Source organism: Ochlerotatus camptorhynchus, unplaced genomic scaffold (genome assembly GCF_037179485.1).
Source record: "Ochlerotatus camptorhynchus isolate MF236.1 unplaced genomic scaffold, CSIRO-AGI_Acam_v1.1 ptg000635l, whole genome shotgun sequence".
In the NCBI taxonomy this organism is placed as follows: Eukaryota; Metazoa; Arthropoda; class Insecta; order Diptera; family Culicidae; genus Ochlerotatus; species Ochlerotatus camptorhynchus.
In genome coordinates, this window is record NW_027041114.1 from 193254 (window position 1) to 201625 (window position 8372).

Consider the following 8372-nt stretch of genomic DNA (forward strand, 5'->3'; position numbering starts at 1 on the left):
GGACGGACAAGTTTACCACCATTTGAAAGCTCATTTAATGTAGTTTTAGATGCATTTAATTTCATCTGCACCTTTTTGCACCTAAGAAAGATACGCAAGTCCAAAATATGAGAAAAATAGAAGAAAATTTATCAATAACTCATCCTATTAAAATGATGCAGGTATAGTATGTTCTAGAACGATGGGTATTTTAGTATACCAATCAACTTTGTTGAATATAATGAGGACCTAAAATTAAAGAAAATATTATTATTATTATTATTATAGTCACTTTAACACTCTTGGGTCATTCGTGACTTGTCCGGGGGTGAGATTTTAACTCGTGACTTTGGCGTGAGAGGTATGGATGTTAACCACTACGCCGGGGTCAATATGTGTTTTGATGAAAAACGTGTTTTTGGGGGCCCGTCCTCAAACAAAGCTCTCTATCTCGATTTGAGTGAAATTTAGGACTTTTATGTCTTCAAAAAAGTTGTTTGTAATCAATTTTGCTACAACTTTGCTAAAGACGTCAATCATTTATCTCGACATTGTGAAAAAATAAATTTTTCATTTCACTTTTAGGGGGATTAATCACAAAACCCATGCCTTCAAAATATGAAGCATGTCATACTCATCAACTTTGTTGAAGACGTCATTACTCTAAATCCGATCTCCATGGTGCTATTAATTAAGAGCGTCAAAATGGACTTTTCAACCACTGTGCATTGGTATAATTGTGTGGCAAGTACAATCATACTCTATGCCTAGGGAAGTCGAGAAATTTTGGAAATAAAGCTGACGATAAAATTCAGCTTCGCAAATGTAAGTGCGAAACCCACCATGGGTATAATTGCCGATTTCTTGAAAGCACTAAATGTGAGACCCGTGCAGATAAAAGCTATTTACAGTATTTCGGAGGAAAACGCACATTTCATAAAGTTCAAGTCAAAGAAATTGATGTTTCATGCTGCATAACCGTTCTGGACCTGCGGTCGATATCGGTGGTGGAGTCTCCCAACCATTGTCTTCAGGCAAGTGTGCATACATTAGTTACAGTAATTTTCCTGATCAGCTTCCGTGTTCGAGTGCAACGCCTCAAGCATCTGCCAGCTGTTTCCAGTTGAGAAGCACTTCTGATACTGCTCATTCACAACATCCGCTTTACTGTTCAAACAATCCTAATTCATCTCCGGGACGAACCATAGACCGTTCTTTGGAAGCTCTTAGTTCCTCCAGCCCAGTCGTGCCGATTACTGCCAGCGCTCAGCATAGTCGTCCTGGACCTGTGGCTGGATATGAATCAGGAGTCTTCCACCTTGCCTCTACAGGTAAGTACAATCAATATATTGACTATTCACTGACTGGTGCCGATCAAATTTTCAGCAATTCGGACTATGTTAGTCATTGTGATGATGCCTCTGTAACTCCCAATCCTGGGAACACGAAATGCGCCGAAGAAAGCCCCATGGAAGCCCCCAATCCCTCCGTATCAGTCCTGCCATTAGCAGCCTTCGTTCATCATAGTCGTTCCGGACCTGCTGTCGGATGTGGAGAAGGGGTCATCCAACCCACTTCCTTGCAGCAAGTAGGCCGTCGTGATCTTCAACCAAAATGCCTGTGGAATGAATTCTGATGTTGAAGAGTACCGTCTAGCTGTATCGGATTGTTGCTACGATGTAATTGTCCTGCGCGAAACGTGGCTCGATTATCGAACGCTTTCCAATGACTACGAGGGCTTTCGTTGCGATCAGAATCCTAATAATCTACTGGTGGAAGTGGCCTTGTAGCTGTCCGTGGCGGGTTGGAGACAAAGGCCATCGAGAACGATTAATTGAACTATGTGGAGCAGGTTTGGACAGCCATCAATCTGGGTGATCGCACTCTATTTCTATACGCTTTGTACAATCCACCTGATCGAATCCGGGACAATGAACTCACCAAGTCCAAAGAACATCTGTAAAATTTAAAGGTTTTCAGGGCAGTTTAGTTTCAGGAGAATTGAGAGAGCTTTAGGAAGCTCCAAGAACATAAGGACAGATTATAAAATTTAAAGGAAATCGTTGAAATTTTAAAGGAGTTCCGAGAAACAATTTCCGAAAACTTCAGCAATGTTCCGAGTGGCTCATGCAAATTTAAGAAACGTAAGAGAAGTTACATGAACATAAGCACATTGTGAGAAAATTTTATGGGAAGTTCCGTGCTTATTAATGGCAGTGTCGATAACTTTTAAAAATTAGAAAAATCGGGAAGATCAGAGATCTTTAATGCTGATGTTACAATAAATTCAAGGAAATTACGAGAGCGCCTAAGAAATTTCGTAATGCTCAAAGTTGATTAGAGATATTCCTGTAGTCTCATTATAATTAGGGAAGTTCCAAGTATTTCAAAGATGATCAGAGTACTCCAAAACAGCCCTATTAACTAAGGGAAAATTACAAGAACTTTTAAGGAATTCCGAGGAAATATGGAATATTCCTAAGTACATTTCAGGAATGTTCCAAAAACTTCAGGGGCATTGCGAGGTCTTCAGGGATGTTTTATGACCATTTGGAAAATTATCTGGATCATTAGAACATCCCTCAAGAGCTCTTTCTTCCGGAATTATTCCGGTTTCCGACTTTCTCCAGATTTTTTTCCAATCTACCTTAGGAAGTTTCTGTCAAAGTCTCCAGGAAGTGCAATTAAACTTCGATCGTCTAGTTCTGGAATTTTGCCAGTTGTTTTTTTTTACTTCTATTTTCCGAGCTTCTTCTGGTTTCCTCTGGAAATGGCTACTGCTGAATTTATTTCCAATTTCTGAAACATTTCTGCCTTCCTTTGAATGTGAAATCTGATTTTATTCTGAAAGTTTGATTAAATTTTCGCCAGAAATTTCTCAATTTATGTTTGGAAGTTACGCGGATGTTTTTCCGACTTCTCTCAGAACTATCCTCAACAAGGGGTAGGTCACTCGGCACACCAATCTTGGTGTTTCAACCAACCAATAGGCATTCAACCTGAAACGAATTAAAATGATTAATTACTTAATGCAAAAAAATCTATCTAGAATTAGTCTTACTACCAAGCGACTGCAGCAGCAGAAAATAAGATTTATTTTGATTCTGCTGAGTTGACAGCAACAATATATACTCCACAATAGTAGTAGTAGTGTAGTAGTAGTAAAATAAGATGAATATCGACTGAGTTACATGAGTTAACAATGAGTTCACATTCGGTCAAACACTCAAAACTTGCATGCAAGTTAGTAGAAAAAGAAAGATGACAACTTTAGATGTGTGCATTAAATTGGCAGTTGAAGAAGAGCACATGTAAATGGATTATAATTGTGCTTTAATTAGGGGGCAAATGAAGGTTGAAAAACAACTTAAATTTGTACAATAGCTTAAAAAGCCTCAAAGGCTTCCATATGAACCCATGAGGAGGGAAATGATATAAAAACGGACCAGAATTGCAAAATAAAGTCAGTTTTACAAACTATCTCCAAAAGTGATATATATCTTTCAAACCGTCAATCAACGCGTTATTTCTTAACATCGAACCAGAATCCAGTACCAGTGAACCGTTGCCGTAGCCTAGTGAGTTGTATTCAAGTCAGTGTACCGACGTTACAAGGTGAACATAAAAAGTTAACCTTTACCGCCCAGGGACCTAAAATTATACGTTGACAAATTAAGTCACTGCGTTAACACTTGGGTCATCTTTTTTGTCAGTGTGCCGCAGGTGTACCGATTGTGCCGGTCATAGAGCAAGCTGCGATTGTTTGTAAAATACCCATCCCGGCAACACGGTATTTCTGAAACCAGTATTTAGCAGTGTTTGGTATAAAATCGCAAGGATAAATCGGATTGAGGATGACGCGGGAACTGGCGGGTGTTGGAGTTTTATGTTCATAGGATGATAAAAGTCCTGTATTTTAGGGTTTTATAATGCCCTCAAAGGCAGACCAGAAACCTAGCCTATCGTGCTGTGAAAAACAACGGTCTATCAACGGCCGGAAAGCTGGGGTACATTGTTGGAAACCGACTATAGACGATGATGAATAGACTTCTGTAGTTTGTTTTGTGTGAGTTGCATCATTATTTGAAATAAGGGTGCCAATGGGGTCTGAATAACTGCCTCTTTCTGTTGAGCCCACTCTAGAACCTACATTTCGTATTTTGATCTATAAGTGAACTGCTGGTCTGGGTCCCTCTGGTATATTCAATTAGAGGATGTTTCTGAATATACATTCAAACAGCACGTAATGTTGTAAATAACTTCAATGGCAGTTATCCAGCAGTGCTCCCATTTTATTTACAACAACCAAATGCTTACGAGATTGTGCCGAGGGTATGCCGAAAGTGTGCCGATGAATGTGCCCAAGCTGTGCCGAATCTAAATTCGACAAAATGTGCTGAGTGACTTACCCCTTGATCCTCAAATTTCCTCCAGGAGAGCTTATTTCTTCTTTCTCTGGATGTTGTTTTCAGCTTCCTCCAGAAGCTAATTCAAACATTAGCCGGTGTTTTCTTCCGGAATTTTCCGATCATAGTCCAAAAGTTAAAATTTTCGCTTTTAAAAACGGCAGCAATATAAAATTAATTAAATTAGTAAATACTGATAAATACGATTTTTTAAAACCTTTGATACCGATAAGCTTTAAAACATGCTGCCCCCGAGTTGGCTCAAACTCGGAATAACTTTTAATCCCGTAATGGATTGGATGTTTTCCTAATGTTTGCTTAGAGTCGTGTTGATTAAATCTGATCTCGACATCAAAGCAGTCGGACATTATTGACCAGGATTTAATCCGAGGATGATACAGGTTGAAGCTTAATACCATTAGTATTGTATGTAACTATCGAGGTACTATAATACCTAGTTGTTATTTTCGTCGAAGCAGTTTCTTTTCGAGAAACATTTTGTGCTTTAACTCAATCACAAGAAAATTAGCACTTTAATGTGCAGTAAACAACCGGAACCAGCGACGATTTCCAGTGAGATCATCATGATTCTGAGTTTCAGTGATGATGTTCAACAATGAGTTTAGTACCAGTACAGATTTAACACAGTCTTCGCAATGGAAATTCAGCTGAGAAGAATCACGATCATAGTGGAAGAGCACAACAGTTCCAGTGGAAATTTATTGGTGAATTCATTACTGCTTGCTGCCTTCACGTAGTGTTCATATCATAAGGACATCAGTGACACCCAAATTATTTTGAATCAGGTGGCGTTTTCAGGCCATTCCATGGAGCATGGAGGTATATGTTTATCACAGTTGCGGAAGTTTTTGGAGCACATCGCCCATGCTGAGTTCCGGAATATTGAATTGTATGCAAACGCAAGATGGTAAATGTCATGTATATATGCAATATATTCCGAACGAAAGTGTTTTGCTGGGAGTCCAATTTATTTTCATGATGAGATAGAAAAAAAAAAATCATGATAAGATAGAAAAAAAAAAGCCAGGGGCGCAAGTCACTTAGAATTTAACACATTTTTTAAATTTTTCCTTGAACACATATATCAAAGGCACTAGCCACTTCAAATTGAGCAATGTTGATCAAGTTTTACCAGAACATGGGGCTCAAACAATTTTATATTTAAATTGCGTGTTTTTTTTTTAATTTTCCCTGAACGTGTATATTAGGGGTGCTAACTTTTTTAACTAACAGGAGCGCAAGCCATTTCAAATTTTCCAATTTTGTTTCATTTTTTCTTTAGCATGTATTCCAAGAGTGAAAGCCATTCTAGGTTTATCAATTTTGAATTTTTTTTTTCCTGAGCTTGTGTACCAGGGGCGTTGGCGATTTAGATTTAGATAATTTTTATTTTCCCTGAACGTGGGGCGGCAGCCATTTAAAATTTATCGATTTTTCAATTCTGACCCGAACATTAAATCAGAGACGCTATAATCATTCAAATTTTTATTATTTTCCGCGTATTTTTTAATCAGGGGTGCGATGCTCTCAATTTGGATATTATTTTCTGGATTGGATTGCTGTATTTTAACCTATTTTGAACACCTTTTTTCTGTTTGGAGCTAACTAGTCGTCAACTACCCGCGACTATCCACAACCACAGCACTGGTTCCAGTAAATGATCGAACGCTGGGTGGAATTGATGTTAATGCTGAGATGATTTCCAAGGCCGCGACTCTGCTCAAGTCATCCTTCAATTCTGTACGTACAGTCGAGGTACGCATGTCACCTACGAAGGGCCACATTCAATACCTGCGAATTTATGATGTCCTACCAGAGGTTTCGGATAGCGATCTACACAGCTGTACGCAGTGTATCTATGGAGGTAAAGAAGGACATTTCCAACTCACTGCATTTCCTCAATTGAAAGGAGAATATATTCTATCAAGGGAACAAAATCATATGTTTCTTATGTATGATGCAGAGCCATCGGATAAATGCCTGCCCCAAGCTGTAGGACTGGAAGCAGCCAATACAACAGCAACAGCAAGAAGAAACCCAACAGAAGATGCTCAGAAACAAAAAATCCCTATTTTCAAGCATCGATTTGATATACAAGTCAAATTTAGTAGAATTCTAGACCATATCAAGAAGCAACAGAAAGCGTATAAAGATAAGGCGGTCAAGCGGATGGTAGTGATATGGTCAAATTAAAAATAGAAGAGTTAAGGGTATTTTAGGCACGTCTGAAATCAGAATCAATACTCAAGTAACCTACCAGGAGAGCGTAAAAAAAACTCATAAATAATATTTTTATTATTATTTTATATATAAATAATTCACTGTTACCCGAATCCGAAGAGCCTTATTTTAGGCATTTAAACCCTAATTGAAAAAAGGTTTGTTAGCCTTTTTTTTATTTATTTTACGGTAATTTTAACCTAAATCTTCCGATCAGGTTATTGTAAAAAAATGTAAAACTTACAATCCTGTTTGTGAGTTTTTTTTCTCAAGTAACAATGCGATGTTGCTAATTTTAATACGAATTTACAAACATTTACATATGAAATACACCTCATAACTTCGACTGAGATTTTCTCCATATAAAATATTAGGTTTTGTGAATCCAAAAATCCGAAAGTCTAAAACTAATGAGTGAAACATATCGTCAATCAAATGCTGAAAACGAGCTTTGAACTTCATGATCAACAGACGCAAATTTAACGCTCATGCTCATCGTCACTAGCACATAGGCACATTGCATTCCTTGACTTACTATTCTCTTTGGGGTACTCATCTCAAGAGTGAACCGCCTGTCAATACCAGTAGCAACAATCGTGCCAAGCTGCACACAGATTTATCAATTCAATATAATAAATTAATTTCCCTTTATCATTTTCTTCATTTTTTAATTCAAGTTTAATTTTGCATATTCCCCTTTAGCGAGACGGTTCGCTTCCGTTGACCACCCGGGACGAAAGGACCAATTTATTTCCACTCTGCGGTCGTCATCTCGTGTCTCGTGATGCATCGATCCGCCGAGGAGACTGATGGAACCAGACCAAGCAGGCTCATTTGAATATTTCCCATCGCGTCCTTCGTGTGATTCGTTCGACCAAAAGTGACTTCGCCCATTGAGGTCCCATTCCATTCAGCAAAACTGCAGCGAGACCCTCGCGCTTGTACTATCGGGTGTTTACATCTTTTATTTCACCCCAAAGTACTCGTGTCGTGATGTTCCGTCAAGTTCATCGCTCATCGGATGTAGTTCTTTCTTTGCATATTGCAGCAGTCCTTCGAGGTGCATAAAAACGGTAGCAAGCAACGGTGGCCTTCGTCAATGATGTGTTGTGTTTTCAAGAATCCATTCTCGTGTCTTTTCTCAATCTTGTGTCAATTATCGGGAACCGGAGAGACAATAAAATCCTGCCCTATAAAATTCTTAATTTGTTGAAAAGACATGTAATGAGCTTATTTCCAGGGAAAGGCAGCGCCCGGGTCGAATCTCACACGAGGAGTCCCGTACAATCTTAATCGGGAGCGCGTGAGCTGCCCATGTTCACGAGCTTAATGAAGCTTAACATAGCAAATTTTCTCGTCTCATCCTTTGGGGCTTCCAATAGAAGAGCATTCGCACAACTCTTACAAACCGAACAGTGCAGTAGCAGCAATAACAGCGAGCAGCCAGCCAGCGGGAATGAGTAAAGATGTTAGATATTGCTGTTGGCTGCCGCACCGCGACGCTTTTACTCGAGAAAACCACCGAACAAAGTGCACGTTTCGCAAGAACACACATTTTCGCTACTCTCAAGCCAGCCGGATAACCCTACCCTCGCATCCCATGCAGCCCTCGCATCCCTGTGGCAGGAACGCAATTAAAACATTCTAATTAACACTGCTAAAATGTATTACTTTCTTTTTATGCTACTTACCCGCGCGTTATCTTGTGCTCTTGCTCCTCGTGGAGTCTGTAAATTACCCGACTCT